This window comes from Acanthopagrus latus, chromosome 6 (genome assembly GCF_904848185.1).
Source record: "Acanthopagrus latus isolate v.2019 chromosome 6, fAcaLat1.1, whole genome shotgun sequence".
Lineage (NCBI taxonomy): Eukaryota > Metazoa > Chordata > Actinopteri > Spariformes > Sparidae > Acanthopagrus > Acanthopagrus latus.
This window is the reverse complement of record NC_051044.1, coordinates 28,522,855-28,540,814: the sequence shown is the minus strand read 5'-3', so window position 1 is coordinate 28,540,814 and position 17,960 is coordinate 28,522,855. Positions and strand designations below refer to the sequence as shown.

Below are 17,960 nucleotides of genomic sequence, written 5' to 3'. Positions count from 1 at the left end.
ACATTATCAGTAATGATATTCAGTGTTAAGTAAAGGTTAAATAAAAATGAAGCAGTTCATAATAAATATGACACACACACAAATAAAGAGGACAAACAAACACAGCTGGTTTGTGGAGGTTTGTGATGGAAAGAAGAAGCTAAATGAGCAGTGATGAAGCTGCTGTAACATATAAAGACGTTGTTGTTGAGCGTGTGTGTGTGTGTGTTGAAGAGTATAAAGAGTGTATAAAGACTGGGTCCCGCTGTGTTACTCAGGCTGCACTACAGCATCTATTGACAGGCGCGATCCCACTACTGAGCGGCACGGGGGCTTTGACCTGCTCCGTCTCCGACCTGGGCCGGTGCACCCCTCCTTAGGCGACCTGGTGGTCCCGGGCTCCCCCAGGAGCACCATATCGATCCCGAACTTAGTGCGGACACCCGATCGACATAGTCCGCTGCAGCTCAGAGGTCCTGAGCTCAAACGATCCTCCAGCCTCAGCCTCCCGGGAGCTTGGATTACAGGCGCGCGCCACCGCACCCGGCCAGGAAACTCTGCGTCATAGAGGGTCTGCACTTTGACTGACGTGACGTCACCAGGGAGTACCCTCAGGTGGCATTTATCGAACCACCAACCTGCATCTGCAGTGTGGATTCACATTACATTTCTCATGGGAACGATTTTGCAGAAGACTGCAGACCGGATACAGTGAGAATCATAAAATGCATGATAGTAATAATAATAGTACTAATATTAATACTACTACTACTACTACTACTACTAATAATAATAATAATAATAATTATCATAACGATTACTGTTGTTGTTGTTATTATTTTATTATTATGCATTTCATTTAAAAGCTCCTTTCAAAGCATTAAAGAATAACACATAAGAATAACTGTACAACAAAAACAGGACACAATTCAGTGCAATGACAATAGATAGATAGATAGATAGATAGATAGATAGATAGATCGATAGTGCTTCTAATGGCGCTTTTAAATAAAATGAATCATTATTATTATATTATATATTTATTAGTATACATGCAATTGCCAACAGCGCCACATGCTGGAGGGCCGCCATACATTAAACAAATGATTTTCTGTCTTGAAAATAACAAATGAACAAAGAAAGACAGAAAGAAAAACAAACTGTCTCCCTGTTGTTTGTCATGTACACTAGGCACCTCTGATATGCTGACGCTATGAGCTCACCAGACCACACCTCTTTTTTTCGCCGCGCGAAGCCGTTATCTGTGATGGCCGAGCGGTTTAGATAGATGTCACTTCGAGTGTTCTCAGTGCGCATGCGCTCTGGCGTTAAGAACGGAGGTTGGTAGGTTCGAGTCCAGGGACGGACCAGACTCCTTTGATTGTAACAAAAACGGCTGTTTTGAACAGAGTTGTATGAACGACTAAAGAGGCTTACTACACTGTGACTGCTGATAAGACGCAGGTGGTCCTTTGGAGTGTGAAAGTCACTCCTGAGGACCTTGTTTGACTCTGCTGTGGCATCGGCTGGTTTCTACAAGTCATCAGCAGCAAGGACAAATAAACACAGACGCGTCATTGAGCGGGTTGGCCCGTTGCAGCGATACGTCGCCGTCGCCGTCATTGAATCTGCGTTATAATAATCAGATCCTTACATGTAAATGTGACATCTGTGGGATTAAAAAGCACCAACGTCGTTTCTATAAATACAGTGATTTTTGATCATCTAATAACAACCATGGAGACAAAAAATGAACAGTCTGCAAATCAACATAAGAAATTGACACCGGCAGTGAGTCTTTCTTTCTTTTCTGTTAGCATTATATGTATGTGTGTGTGTGTGTATATATATATATATATATATATATATATATATATATATATATATATATATATATATATATAGTCAAAAAAGTTGTAGTTGGTTACTTTTATAAATACGCACAACATATGGTTATAATTATTATTATTACTACTATTATTAGTAGTAGTAGTATTATTATTATTCATATATTATGCAGTCAGTCTTCCATATTTAAAGTTAAATTAGATTAACCAAGTTGACAGTTTGGTAGGCAGATGTTACATTTACATGTCAGGATCTGGTTATTATAACACAGATTCAATATTTAACTGTCATGTATCATCACAGTAACATCGTTACACACATTAGCAGCTTAACACTCATTAAAATATTATAAAATACATCCTGTGGTTTGGTACCTACCTGTATACTAAACATATAAGGACTCGTTAACGATTCTAATCATCATGTTACATCTGCCTCAGCCACTCCTACATCTAGGGGTTAACTGTCATTTCCAGTCTCTCTCCCTCTCCTCGTGTGAGTGTGTGAGTGCTTCAGGTGTGCCGGACACAGAGCAGAGCGGTAACCACCAGCTGCAGACAATCCTGCAGTCAGCCTGCCTTCATATGCTCAGCCCTGCCACTTCCACGCTGCCAGATCGTAGCCACTGTTGAGTCAGTATACTGCGCATCCAGCCTGTGGACTTTGTTCCTTGTTCTGAGTTTCTCAACTCTGATCTCCTCTGCTTCAGACTTTTTGCCTGCTCAGCTCTCCGGCCGCTGTCACTCTGGACCTGCTCCCCCGTCTGCTCCGTTAATCCCGCTCAGGATTCAGCCTCCTGGACTGCTCCCACCTCCTGAACTCTTCCCCTTCACTGACTCTGGACCATCCCAGCCCTGCCCCAGATCCAACCTAGTAAAAATAAACTAAATCTGGTTTGAACATTTTTGCTTCCCTGTCTGTGTCCGCATCTGGGTTCACTGTTTCGTTGGCATCAGAGAAGGTTACATGCGTTGCTTTTGGTTCCTATGTGTTTCCAGAATATATTCGTATGCATGTAAATGAGAGGCATTAACTTATAGCACTTTGTAGAAGGAGCTTTACAAGGACGACATTTTGAAGAAATGTTGTGGTGGTGAACACCGTGGGGTGCAGCAGCACACACAGTGGGAGCCTCGTTGTTGATTAATCAGAAGAAATCTGTAAGAAATGAAATAGTGTGTGATCAATGTGCTGTAGGCAGGCTGATTGCAGGATTGGCTGCAGCTGGTAGTTACTGCTCTGCTCTGTCTCCAGCAAGATGAATTAGGTTATTTACACTTCTGATGGGGGTCATATGGGGAGTTTCTGTTGTCATTATGATTTAAAAAGAGCAAACACAATTGTTTGACAATAAATGGCTTCACCCAACCACTAACCATGAGGGAAAGAAAAGTTTTTGCATCATCATTCATATTCTGTGAAAAATGTGACTACAGGCCTGTAGATTTACACTCGTTAAACTTTAGTGCCCCCGGTGGGAACATCAAGAAGACACTGTAGAAACTACCTGATGACAACAAATTTACATCAATCAATCAATCAATCATCAAAACACTATCAATCAGATTTAAATCAAAATAGCAGAATAATAGCGTACATATTGTAGAGCCATGAACGTATGACTCTGTACCCTTTATACTTCACAACTATGAAGGACCCATGTGTAAGAATGTAGTGTCACCTCTGAGACAGAGAAACTGTAATTAGTTAGGTGAACACCAAAATAGTTTCTATAAAGATAATTAGCTTCATGATATCACAGCTGATCATTGTCAAAACAAAACAGGGAAATTAGCAACATTACAGCAGCAAAGGAGAGCAAAAACAGAGCATCAATTAAAAACAGCAGTAATGAATAACTACAAAAAAAGATTAAAAGTAAAAAGCAGTATACACAATACAAACAATATGAATATGAAACAAAAAACTCCAAAAATAGTGACACTATTGCACACTGACAAGAGTATTTACAGCATTTCACACAGGGTGGGGGCCGCTCTCTACCGGGGATAATAGCTTAGCTGTCGCCCCCCTTTCTCCCACCACCTGCACTGAGACCGGTGGGCATCAAGGCCTTCTTGGTCAGTTTGTCAAGTCCCTTACTGTCAGTGATGCTGCTGACCATAGACATATATACATAGATGCCTCATTGAGCGCTGGATTGTCAGACCCTCTGCGTCCAGGCTTTCTCTGACTGTAAGTGCAGGAAGCTTTCATGGATGGCACCGTGGTAATAGTAACGCACAACTAAAGATATCTGTTCCTTTTTTTAAGTCTGTTAGTTTCATCAGCCAAAACACTAAACACTTCACTTTCCTTTAGTTCAGTTATGATTTGCTTTCAGACCATTTCTGTTAATCCACACAAAATCTCATTCAGAATTTGGAGGCTGATATACTTGGCATGTAGTCTTCTCTCAATAAAGGGGTCGTGCTTTGCAATTTGATCCAAAATGGTCCACAAATTTCATTTACGGTTTCCAATGTCTATTTGTTACTCTCAGTGACCCTTTTGTATTCACTTGAGGCGTACATGGTATACACCTGTTGTTCTGACTTTTAGTGAAGTTTAAACCTGCATCTGTAAACAAGGGTTTTTTCCGGTTGGAAACCCTGACTCGGATGTGAAGGCAGGGAGGGAAAAATGCCTGCAGGTGAAACAGTGACCGGCATCTTGACTTAGAGAGTACTCCAGACATGAATTGTCCGTATACCAAGAACTGTCGAACTCCCTCTTCCTTGTTCCATGTTGAGTTCTTGGGAACATTTTCCGACATGGCTGAACAGGACCCTCCTCTCTGGATCTTGAGATGTCTAGAATACATATTGAGTAGTTATGGATACACATTTCAAGGGATTAATACAAGATGAAGTAGTGTGGCTCACAGTGGCTAACTTATAGGTTTATGTGTAGAGCATTTGCACAACAGTCATTTTGACATGAAAATCTTCTGTTCAATGGAAGTGCAGCTGAATCTGGACTAGGGATGCACCGATCCACATTTTGTCACTTCCGATCCCGATACCTGAATTTGGATATCTGCCGATACTATTCCAATACCAGAGCTCTGTTTGCTTTAATATTATCATCATCATCATCATCATCAAATAAACTCCTCTCAACAGACAAGTATGATATGTACGTATGTATGCATGTATGTCCCAAAAGGCAACTTGAGGTAGTATAAGATCAGAAAAGGAAGTCAGAAAAACAGGAAATCCTGTGAGGATGACCTGGATTAAGCTTAACACCAGAGTCTGTAAGTATTCTTCTAAAGAAAACAATAAAAAGTAAATGACTCCTCAAAAAGTTAACACTGAGGGAGTGATGTAGTGTTCAACAAATCTCACTTCAACCTTGGCAGGTTCTTTTTGAGGGATATGAGCATTTCTGCTCTCTCTGCTGCCAGACGATTCCTCTTTTCATCCACGATATTGGATGCCGTGCTGAAGGAGCACTCAGGAACTTTACCACAACAGCAGCAAGGAGAGGAAAGTGAGCATGGTTGTTTGCCCAGTACTGGAGAGGCCTGTCTTTCTCACCCATTGTTGTTTTTTTCAGATACATTTGCATTTAGATAACCGCAGCCTGGGTACCTCCTGCAGGTTCATCATGCTGCTCCAGAATTCTGTCGTACAGACTGCTGAAGCTGCTCTTACTTGTGCTTGGAGGAGAACCAGTACTTGGACCAGCTTCCATGTGAGCAACTTTTTCTGCTGGTTCTGCCTCCGTTGCCTCTGCTTCATCAGCTGATACCCTGAGCAGTGCTTGCTCCATCTTCTCTGGCAGTTTCTCCACCCATAAAGAATCTGACATGAAAAAGAAATAGGTTGAGTACAACTTATTTGTTGCTGCTGCAAGAACCCAGCCTGCATGCTGCACACAGCCACGAACACACCACTTCCCTTATCCAGTTCATTGTAGGCCACATTAACAATCAATCAACATGTAGTTTTGGTTTAGCAGGATTCAACTTTTTCAGTTTAAAACTTAGCCAACATTAATAAATAGGACATTAATTAACATATGCCTCACCTATCTTTGTATCGAGCGTCCACTAAAGTGGCAACAGCGTAGAGGGGTTCACTTTCAATGCTGCTCAGGGTTTCCCCCAGAAAACTTCCTGAGACTGGTGGTAGGTTGGAAGGGCGGCCCACTGGCAGCAAGGCATGTTTGGTTTTTTTTTTTGTGACAGGAGCCTGACACAGGCCAGCAACTGACTGATGGCAGTGCCCTATAGGTAACAGATTCATGATGTAGTAGAGTTTAGAGTGGTTCCATACTGCCTTGCATTAAATTAGTGTTTAAAGTTAATTGGTGGGTGCCTGTAAATAGTTCAAGGAGCTTCAATAAAAGCTCTATGGCTTGTGTTCATGTCAGGAACCTGAGACAGCGCAACATGTTTTGATTTCTTGTAGAAACTATGACCGCCAAAGACATGATCGACTCAGAGAATTGCAAGAAATTAGCTTGGAAGAAGTTTCTCTGCAAAGTATTTTAGAAGAAGAGTCAAGCGGGCGGGGGGAAAGGCTGGTTTTTCAAAATTTTAAAAGACACTGGTCTATATAGCAGGATATAGTGCACTAAGGTGCTGGTCCCATAGATGGCAGCAATGCAACTTTTGGATGCTGGCTGCCGTAAAACCCTGAAGAAGTAGAAGAAGAAAAAGGACCACTAAACCACTGTGAAATTAGCACACTTATTATTGTTAATATTTTCACGTATTGCAAAACAAACAACATGAAACTTACCATAATTGGTCAGGTACAGCCACCTGTACAAACTAATTTTGATTAAATCCACTGGTTCTATGTTTCCCATCGCGGCACGGAGAAGGCTGCTCTGCCACTGCAGTGGATGACGAGCTAACATCCATGCTACATGGCTCCAGGCTTATAATACACTGGGGGAAACCCTGCTGCTGAATTGCCTGCTGACAGCTTGGAGGAGCGTGCTTCTCATTGTTTTGATGTCGGTGTCAGTACTGTTCTCCTCGGCGTGCAGTCGTGTTAAAATGGTGATGGCTGGGATTACGTCGGCTGCATTGCACTTGAACAAGGCATATCCGACCCTGGTTAGTGGCAGTGCATCCTGCTCTCAGTCTCAACCTCGCATCAACTCGGCGTTAGCATGGACACGGAGGAGCTGCGATGCACAACAAGCTCAGAAAATTACCCTAGGGATCTGCGAGTTCATTGAGATGGATATGCTGCCCTGAAGTATTGTTGAGGTCTAAGGTTTTTGAAAACTGATAAACTTACTGGAACCAGCATATAACATTCACTTACAATGTGCCACCACCAGACTGACAGAAACTCACTACGATACGGTACGGTAATATCAGCAGCTAGTAAACTTGTTTGCCACTTCCATCACAGCACCGCAGCAACCAATGCACTGCAAAAGAAACAGGAGTAAATGGGCCTTGCAACTCACCGGTTTATCCAGTCATGTAAAACACGGTGGAACTCCGTGTGTGAGATGTTTGATCAGCTGGCAGAGTAGTGGGAGGCTGTTGCTGCTGTATTGTCGGACCGAACCGTGAATAAGCTTCAAGATGCCACGATCCTGGGGTTGAAAGATGAGTACTGGCAGATGATGGAGGACACAGCCTGTGCTGTCAGCACTTAAACGTGCCAACACAGTTATGTCTGCAGAGAAAGAGGTTGAACTGGGAGAGGCGGTGGAGACCGGTAGGTGGATAGCCCACAGGCTGGGGGAGACGAGGAGCCTGCATTGTCTGACACGGACGAGGGGAGCACAAACACTGGAGTCGTGGCCTCTCAGTCCCAGCAGGTCTCTGCTTATATATTTTTGGTTAAGTTATTTTTTAACATGATTTTTTATATATTATTATTATTATCATTATTACTAAAACTGCCACAAGAGTTGTTCATCTTGTAATAAAGATCTCAATGAGGAAAACACGCCATGTTTTTGTATTTTGATTGCATTTTGAATATATCGTATAAATAAAGAATTTAAATATAAAAATATAAATGACTGATCGAAAATCAATTGTTAATTCTCCCGATGATCGATTAAGACAATTGAATCGAATGCCCATCCCTAGTCGGCAGCATATGCACAGAGAGGTCACTTCTTTTTCAGAAGGCTCTTGATCATATAGAAGGAGCTGTTCCAACTTACTTGAACATCTTGAACAAGACGAGTTGGGGTGGTTGTGGTTCCTGCACCTCGCATTTCATGCTGCAGGTCCTCCAAGCGAGACTGTGCAAGTTGTGAATGCTTGAAATGTGCTACGATCTTCATGCTATTTGCTAATGCATCACTAATGCTGTGTTGTGAAATCAGCCCCTCGTACACAACAAGCTGCAGCGTGTGAGCAAAACAGCCCAGATTAGGAACTGCCATGAGTTCCATCGCAGCCTTCATATTATGTGCATTGTCCCGTAGAACTGACAGAAGTGATTCCTGACAGCTCCTTTTGTCTTTCTGCCTCCTGGCTAAAAATTCCTTGTGCTATATCGCGTGATGCTTTTTTCAAATGTTTGTTTGCGTTATACATTAGTGGTGTTGTACGCTGCGAGGGAGCTTCCGCCTCTCTGACTAACTCTGCCTTGCTTTGTGGTGTTTCCAGTGTAGAATATTTCCACACAGCTGGCATGTTGGCTAGCGACAGTGCTGCTCAATGCTAGTCTGGCGGGCTAAAAACTGCGGAATGGCTTTCCTTAACGGGTTCATCACGTAACTCTGTGTCTCATTGAGCTGCGCCTTCGTTCAGAAAGTCCACTCCACAGTTTGCAGCAAGCTAGCTGACTAGCTGGCAGGAATCACTTGGGGAGTCATTTCAGCAGACAACATTAAAGCACAGTCATGGCTCATTGATCGTGAATCTCCACAGGTTGGATCAGAAATTTCCAATCTGTGAATTACGCTGGTATTGGTCCCGATACTGGATCGGATCGGTCCCATCCCTAAATCTGGACCTTAGGCTAATTAATGCCATTAGTAGCACCTGTATTTGCCAGACTATATCATGTCAGAATAGCTGCTGTTCAAAAGGTTCACAGATAGGTTAGTAAGTGTGGGCCTACCACTTGGTCCTTTAGGTGCACACTATGTGGAGCTTGATGTGGATGTGGGGGTTCAGTGGCATCTCCTCCTAGCAGCTCTGGCTCACTGTCTTCCTCCTCAGAGGCAGACGTATGTGTCACTCTCAACAACTGAGGAAACTGCATTGTGAAAAATACAGATGGCGTCAAAATAAATAAAACAGCAACAAAATAACATCACACACACAATCATCTATTGTTACAAGCTGAGTCAACATTCATAATTAGGCGCAATCTGTCAAAATCATCTATTGTTACAGTGTGAAGCCAAACTGCTCAGTGTCCTAACTGGGCATGCAGTTTACTGCCTCTGTAAGCTCTGACCTGGGGCTGGTAGACTGGGTCCTTGTGTCTGACCACACTGACCTGCCTGACTAGCTGCAGCTTCAGAGCTGCCAGGGCTGCTGACATTGGTGCTGGAGTCTGTCTGGACCTGAGCTGTGCCTCATTTGTGCTTCTTAAAAGAAAAAAGCCTGAAATATCTCCCTTCCTCTTCATTCTTATCTGTTCTCATACAAAATAAGACAGTCTGGTTACACCCCGAGATTGTGTTAGGCATAATTTTAAACTATTCCTCCTCATTCTCGTGCTGTAGCTTGGTTTAAAATCAACTGCCAGCCAAGCTACTATACAATTAACCTGGATCACGTAGGCTTGTCAGCGCTAACTACATTGGCTATAACGTTAGTTAGACCGTCACAAAAGCAACCAAGCTACATGGACACTCTGAGTATTCATGACAGTTTATTTTGAGCTGTAGTATGAAATTCTTGCTGACTGAGTTGATTTAAAGTACTTTACTGAAAAACTGACTATGACCTGGTTCCTCCACATTATCCTAAGCTAGTGCTACGTAGCTTCAGGCTAACATTAGTCATTGCCTTTCATAACATCGGCGGCTGTGCGGGGCGGAAAATCTAGCTAACGGTTAGCCTACTCGCACAGATGAACTATTGGGGACAAGATCTCTTCTCTAAATATGCAGTCAAATCGTCAGTGTAGAATAACTGCTCATCAGGAACCACTTCAAAACTTACTTCAGAGTGATGCATTTAAAGTAGGTCCTCTCGAGCCATTCGTGTTTTGAAAGACGTTTATTCTGCCTCTCGTGTTTGTCTTTGCACAGACTCTACTCTGAACGAGACGTGCAGTGACCTGTCAATCAACTGAAGTCTACCAGGGCATCACTGTAGCTCCGCCCCTTTATGAATTTTCATAAAATATTACTTCATGAAAATTCTTTTCAAGAAATTTCTGCCAAATTAAGGCAAATAATTACAAAAGTAAAGCAATTTCAAATGTGAAAACTGTTTGGTGAGTTAGTGAGTGTGTGAGCATTGGCTGTGACTGTGTGACAGGCATAATAACTGGCAAAAAATAAAAGTGGGCACCATGAGTGATAGGAGGACGACGAGAGAGGTCTATAAATACGGCTGGAGTTCCTCGCTGATATTGTAGGAGCTAATGCCACTGAGCGTGCTCCCGCTTCATAGCTGGTTGAACCATGCTGCTCAGCATGGGTCCCGCTAACATCAATGCCCGCACACAGGACAGGCAATCCCGGCCATGAGTGACGGTAGAGACCCGGCTCCCTGCTCATAGGCCGGGGAAAGCCACAATACAAGCCGGCTGCCATCCCGCTAACATCAATGCATGTCAGCACGCACACAGGACAGGCAATCCCGGCCATGAGTGACGGTAGAGACCCGGCTCCCTGCTCATAGGCCGGGGAAAGCCACAATACAAGCCGGCTGCCAATCCATGATAATGAAGCGGTAGAGCTCCGACGGAGTTAGCTCCTACCCGACTGCTACTGAACTGGTAGAAGTAGCAGTTGGTTTAGTTTTGTATTTAATGTGAATGTGAAATTTAACTCTTTCATTCTGACCTTGAAATAATGCTAAAACATTTTTTAAGGAGTTATCTTCACTTCATGTGTAAACGGTTCAGAGGGGCAAATAACTTTCTGGGGACATTAGAAAAATCAGATGATGAAATCAGAGCCTGCATGCCTTCTAAATGTGGCAGGTTGACATAACATAGTTAGATTGTGTTCTTTAATAGTGGTGTCACTGAGTCCTTGTTTTGTCATTTGCCAGTTCCTCATGATGTGACCCTGCCTGCATTTGGGGTGTCGTGTCACGTGAGCACTGACTGAGCTGATGGTGGGTTGAGGGTTTGTTGTTGCTCATGTGAATCTTAATTTGTATTATTTAAAGCAATAAAACAAACCCATAAAAGTGAATGAATCAAATATAAAGAAATTAATGTTTAACATCTAGTCCAGAAATGTTTGAACGCACATTTTTTGCCATGAATTTCTATTTTTCTGTATCATCATGGAGAATGCATAAAAGTAGGCAATTATAGATGTATGGTTCATTCATAGAGTGATTTATAACTAAATAACTTTTAAAAGATACCAGCATGAATGTAAGTCCTGCAACCAAGTGTCCCTCACTTGAACTCAAAGATAGGCTTTAAAAAAGTCTTTCAGTCTGACACAATGTCTTAATCAAATTATTTGGTAACTTTTTTTTCCTCTCACCATAGTTATGTGAAAAAGGAAGGACGTGAGGGAGTTCAGTGGAAAAGCTGATCCCTGGGCTCTGTGGTTAATAAAGTGTGTTATTGACTATTAACAGTTTATTGTATGTAAGGGCTGTTGATAAGGACTGGATCACTTGAAGGCAATTAGGACTATTTTTGTTGTGAGGACAGTAACAACAGGAAACAGCTGATCCAGCTCAGTCCTTCACTCACTCATCTTCATCAAACAAGATGAGAACGTTATCGCTGTCCCTTTTCTTCTGTCACGTTTCATCACCAGGTTAGATCACATTATCAGTAATGATATTCAGTGTTAAGTAAAGGTTTCATAAAAATGAAGCAGTTCATAATAAATAAAGAGCTGATATTATAGACACACACACACCTCACAAAAGGTAGATATCTGGTGACTGTATGTGTGGTGTCACATTGGCTGCTGTGACTGATGCTCACTGCTCCTCTCCTCCAGGTGGAGGCGGTGTAGGACAAACAAACACAGCTGGTTTGTGGAGGTTTGTGATGGAAACAAGAAGCTAAATGAGCAGTGATGAAGCTGCTGTAACATATAAAGACGTTGTTGTTGAGCGTGTGTGTGTGTGTGTGTGTGTGTGTGTGTGTGTTGAAGAGTATAAAGAGCGTATAAAGACTGGGTCCCGCTGTGTTACTCAGGCTGCACTACAGCATCTATTGACAGGCGCGATCCCACTACTGAGCGGCACGGGGGCTTTGACCTGCTCCGTCTCCGACCTGGGCCGGTGCACCCCTCCTTAGACGACCTGGTGGTCCCGGGCTCCCCCAGGAGCACCATATCGATCCCGAACTTAGTGCGGACACCCGATCGACATAGTCCGCTGCAGCTCAGAGGTCCTGAGCTCAAACGATCCTCCAGCCTCAGCCTCCCGGGAGCTTGGATTACAGGCGCGCGCCACCGCACCCGGCGAAGAAACTCTGCGTCATAGAGGGTCTGCACTTTGACTGACGTGACGTCACCAGGGAGTACCCTCAGGTGGCATTTAGCGAAACAAACCTGCATCTGCAGTGTGGACTCACATTACATACAATACATTTCTCATGGGAACCATTTTGCAGAAGACTGCAGAACGGACAAAGTGAGAATCAGAGCTCTTGGCATAGGACATACTTACTTACTTATTTATTTTATTTGATTTTATTCTATTTTATTCTATTTATTTATTTATTTATCCTCATTTGCACTAAACTGTCTTCTGTTTTGTTGTACTGCTTGTTGTTATGTGTGGTGTCCTTAAGTGCGTTTAGAGGCGCCTTCAAATAAAAATTATCATTATTATTTATTTTAATTATGCAGGCGGTCGCCAAGAGCGCCACATGCTGGAGGGGCGATGCAAATTTAAAAAACGATTTTCTGTCTTGAAAATAACAAATGAACAAAGCAAGACAGAAAGAAGAACAAATGGTGCCTCTCTGTTGTTCCTCTATGTCCGCTCGGCACTTTGAGACACTGACGCAATGAGCTCACCAGACCACACCCCTTTTTATCGCTGCCTAAAGCCGTCATTTGCGATGGCCGAGTGGTTTAGGTGTATGTTACTTCGAGCGTTCTTAGTGCGCATGCGCACAACTGCTGCGACACGGCGGTTCGGAAGTTCGCCTCCAGGGCTCGGCATGTCCTTTTCTGACCACAAGGTGCCACTTTGCTTCTAATTATTGAAAGACTCTTCTGATTGTGACAAAATCAATGAATGAAACTCAACCCTGAACATCACTCAGACTGTGCCTGCTGAAGAGATTCAGGTGCTCCTTTGGGGGCACTCCTGAGGGAGATAGCGGCCCCAAACCTCTGTGAAATGGTGTAAATACTCTTTTGTCAGTGTGCAATCGCTTCAATAATTTGGGAGTTTTTTGTTTCTTATTCATATTGTTTATGTTGTTTTTACTACTTTTTTACTCATATCAATGTGTCTACTCTTTTTTGTAGTTATTCATTAGTACTGTTTTTAATTGATGCTCTCTATTGTTGCTATCCTTTGCTGCTGTAACATTGCTAATTTCCCTGTTTAGTTTTGACAATGATGACAATGTACACTTTTGATGAGGTTCATTTGGGTAGTTTCTGTTATCATTATGATTTAAAAAGAGCAAACATGATTGTTTGATAATAAATGGCTTCACCAACCACTAACCATGAGGGAAAGAAAAGTCTTTGTACTATCATTCACATTCTCTGAGAAATGGGCCAAAAAATTACGAATGCTGCCAGGGCTTGAAAGACTGCGCTTTAGGCTACAGTCTGCTTCACCAACCAGAACATGACTGACTAGTAATAGTATTAATATATGAAATAAATCCATCAGCATCATGACATTTGATGTCTTTGTGATAAAATGCAATAATTAATATCCATAACTGCAAACAAATTCAAGATGGAATTTAAAAAGTGTATGTCCTATGGATGCTTGTAACTATAACAAGACCTGACAACTCCTAAAAGTGCATTGTACTGTTTGTAGGATGACTCTCTGAGCATTCTGCAAACACTGGTCGCTGACCTTGAGAGGGCAGCCGAGTCTCACAAATCCTCTTGTTCTGCCCTTCTAAGTTCTGAGAGGACACTTCTTAGAGGGCTTACCAGTGTATACATTATACTGAATAGATTACATCATAATACATGTTATATCATATCACAGCATGATAGGTTTTACATCATAATTTGCCCAAGTCCATTACGTCCTCATAATGCAACATGAGTACTACTGTCTGTTGTAATGAGTTTTTTTTTTTGTTTTTTTTTTGGATCAAAATTAGTTAAAAGGATTCATCTACAGTTGATTATATACATTCACACACATACTGCATGTGAATAAGACAGAGTTCAATTAGGAATATCTTTTTCCTTTTGCAATGGTAAGCATTGCTGCAGTCTGCTCCTCTTGTACATGATGTTCCCTGTAAACCAGTGTGAGCCTCCTCCTCCTCCTCCTCCTCCTCCTCCTCCTCTGCCGCTGCTGCTGCAGAAAATGTGTTTGTAATGAAACTTCAGGAAAGGTTTTATAGATGGAGGGGGAGACTTGCGGTATAGAGTGTCTCTCCACCTGGGAGTTGAGCATTGGTCTTGTAAGATACACAAGAAGGAACACATATCTGTTCTTTGTGAATTACATCACTTTGTCCTCTTTTCACATACAAACCACGACAATGATGGGCAGAGGAGACACAACAGCCAGGTGTTGGGAAACTGTTCTGGTGTACTGATATTCCTTTTACACTGGTGCCCACTGTTTCTTACATTTATGAAACCACTGGCTTTATTTATCACGGACTGCACAAATTAAAAGGGAGATCCACAGATTTTTCACTTCAAAATCTATTTGTCTAGAGTTGTACTGCATATGTGTAAAAAAAAATTGCATAAAGGCTTTTGTGGCTGAAGAAGGAGCTGAGCAAGGTCTGACGAACGTCTTCAAGCGATGTCACTTGAGTCAGGGCCGGTTGGTTCTGATGACTACAAGTTTGAAAAATGAAAAAAAAAAAAAAGGAAAAGAGCTGTGTAGTTAGACAGCTGCAATCATGTCATATCGTTCAGACCATCAGAGCAGCCCAGTGGGGAAAAAAACGTGCATGTCAACCTCCCACTTGCAATTCCGAGTCTGAAATGTTGGGAATTTCCGAGGACTGTGATATCTCCCACTTGGCAGAGTGAGTTAAGGACACAATTACAAAACCACCACCAGCTCCTCAAAGTAAAGACAGCCTATATATATTTCAGTCTGCCCAGGTGGTGAACTGGTTCACTGTTTGTGTGACTAAAACAACCAGAGCAGGTAGACTCTGCTACCAACAGCAGACATAAATGGCTTACAGACTTCAAAGACTTAGACACTGATGGACAGAGCAGGATGAAAACATGTCTAACATCACTTATACCCCTATAAAGTGGACAATATAGTGAGTTCACCATTTTGTGTTGCTGTCTGAATATATAGTGAGAATTATTTTGCCCCTCAGAGATGACTTAATGCATCCCATAATGCACAATGAAAAGCGGTTTACAAGCGATGGTCACAGACCAAGCGTTACAAACCATCATGCACACTTCACGAGTCAAACAAGTCAAGTCAAACAAGTATGAAAAAGACAAAATGGAAGGAGCAAAGCCATTAAGGACTTGAAAATTGTATTGTATGATCATATTTTTCCACGTTGACAGATTTTACTTAAAATGATAAATGAATAAAATAACCATTTGAGTCTCTTCAAGAGTTGTTTGAATATCTTCACGTACTTAAGAGCAGTTATAAAACAAATGTGTTACATAAGGGAGAATCATTTTATAAATCATTAATACTTGATCTGCTTTCCTCTTCAAGCTGCTTCAGTTTTGAGCTCCACCGTTTCTTTCTTGTCTTCTTCCTTACTAGCTGCTTTAAAGGAACATGGTGAACTAGACACCCCAAATATTTGGACCCATGCATCAAATGAAGGTTTCTCCCATGGACGAATACCTCAGGTTCAACATCAGAAAGTGTCCTGTCATTATTGTATCCATTAACAGAATGTTGTTTAGCCTTATGGTTCTCGGCTCTCCTTCACTGGCAAACAGAATTAAAGGGAAAGTTTAGTTAAAAAAACGATAATTCAGTCATTATGTACTCACAGCTTCGCAGCATTCCCTTGATGGGGAAGTCTTTTAAAATTTTTTTTTTTTTTTTTTTTTGAAGTAAACAAAAAAGACGCATCCCTGACAAAAGAACATAAAATCATCCATAACACCTCCTATGGTGTTTTTGGGAGCCCTGAGATCCCAAATTGATTTGAAAAGATATTTAACACCCTTTTTTAAGCCAAAATATTCACTGTAGCTGCTAAACTTAAAGTGTTAGCGTTCATTTCCTTTTAGCGTGAACTGTTCCTTTAAGCTGGAAGACATCGCCTCGGCTTGCTGTCTTATCAAAGAGCATGGGGGGGGGTGTTCAGTGTGGTATTAAATTTAACTTTTTGGACGGTGGAAGCATTCCTTTGTATTAAAAACACATTGACTCTATTTTCAGGCCAGGAAAATTTACTGTTGCTCTTTCACTTGTTTACATAGAGCTGCAGTCTGTGCAGAAATGCTGGTTTTGGATTGTCACAATGATCATTTTCAAGGTTGATTTAATATCAAGTGATCTATTACAGAGCTTCCAACCAGACTATTTATTATACACTCACATTTTAGTCATTGCCACTTAAATTTCAGATTGTTTCTCCTGCTCGAACCTGAGCAACAATCAAATCAAATGTATCTCTCCTTTGAGTCAAAACTGCACAACATCACTGTGAAGCTCGTGTTGTCTTTTGAGCCAAGTTAATACTGAGTGTCATTAGATGTTATACCCTCACTTATCTGTCAGGAAAATGTCAGCCGCGAATGTAATTAAGCCTAATTAATGACAGTTTTGGAGGGAGAACAACTCAGTTATTCTCAACGAGCACTTTCCTCAAGTAAGCATGCAAACTGAAATCTCTGTAACTGTGGCAATACTTTTGCTCTCTTTGATACCTCTTGTCCGATTGGTCAGCCGCTGAGAGAATGTGTGCTGACGTCTGACCGGCCATAACCCACCAACAGTTCCCTATCATTCCATTCTCAGACAGTAAACACTGACAGGCTTCACACCGTCTCGCCATCAGGCCGGGGGTTTGATCAGTCGCGTGGCTCCTAACCCATCCTGACTTCTCCCAGGGATCTGATCCATGATGCCTTCGGAAGATGGACATGAGGAATGTGGAAGAGGTCAGAGGGCAAAAGCAGCTCTGCAGGAAGTCCTCCCTCTCCTAATAAGCTAAACTTGAGTACCTGCCCCACGATATTTGGAGCTACAAGCCGCCACCTGGTTCACCCCTTCTGGGCCTGACGGTCCAGAATGGGAGCAGTCGTATCACACGTCGGATTACAGTCAGACTTTGAAGGCCTTGCGGCAAGTCATGTGCTCTCTCCTGTGGAGGTTTAACTCCACATGATGCCTCCATCAGATAGGATGTTTGTCAAATATGTTACTCAATAAGAAAAAAAGATGTCAGTCTCATATTTACTGCCGCTCAGTGATGTGTTCATCGTGACCTGACCTTTGTCCTACCTTTTGTTTTCGTTGCAGTGGATTTTTTTTTTGGTGGGGGGGGGGCACGCCGCTATCAGTGTAATTTAGAATCCAGCCAATATTTAAAACAGGGGAGGAGCACAAATAAATCATTAAACCTACCCAAAAATAAAAACATAATGAAGTGGTTCATCTTAGCCGTTGATTAAAGAGTGACTAATGGAGTGATGTTGAAAAGATGTGAGGATGAATCAAAAGCAGATGACTCATTATAGAACAATCCATCAGACTGTGACATGTTGGATGAACATGTGGATGGTTGCAACACTAAAGCCTTATGAAGACAACCAGAAGCATGTAGAATAACAGTGGATGTATGTTCATTTTGGCTTCAAAATAAAAGCATGAAATTGCTTAACCTCACAATACATATAAGTAAAGAGAAACCTCT

At 42.1% G+C, this 17,960-nt stretch overlaps 1 long non-coding RNA gene across 1 annotated transcript; it reads left to right on the top strand.

Moving 5' to 3' along the window:
* Positions 1-1,891: 1,891 nt before the first annotated feature.
* On the top strand, positions 1,892-2,727 carry LOC119020685. The gene is made up of 2 exons (XR_005075393.1): positions 1,892-2,459; positions 2,537-2,727. It is a non-coding gene; the product is annotated as an uncharacterized LOC119020685 (long non-coding RNA).
* The last annotated feature ends 15,233 nt before the right edge of the window (positions 2,728-17,960 follow it).